Below are 214 nucleotides of genomic sequence, written 5' to 3' on the forward strand. Positions count from 1 at the left end.
AGAAAATTGTGTTAACACTACAAAAAAAGGGCAATTTTTTAACGTGGCAAACAATATCCATTTTTTGCACGTCAGTAAATGTTGACGTGTCAAAATTGATACGTCAACAAATTTTTTTTTGAAGTGCCAAAAGTGGCACGTCAGCATTTACTGACGTGTTGAATATAACACGTCAGGATTTACTAACGTGTCAATATTTGACACGTCAATAAAT

This window comes from Corylus avellana, chromosome ca1, assembly GCF_901000735.1.
Source record: "Corylus avellana chromosome ca1, CavTom2PMs-1.0".
Taxonomy (NCBI): Eukaryota; Viridiplantae; Streptophyta; class Magnoliopsida; order Fagales; family Betulaceae; genus Corylus; species Corylus avellana.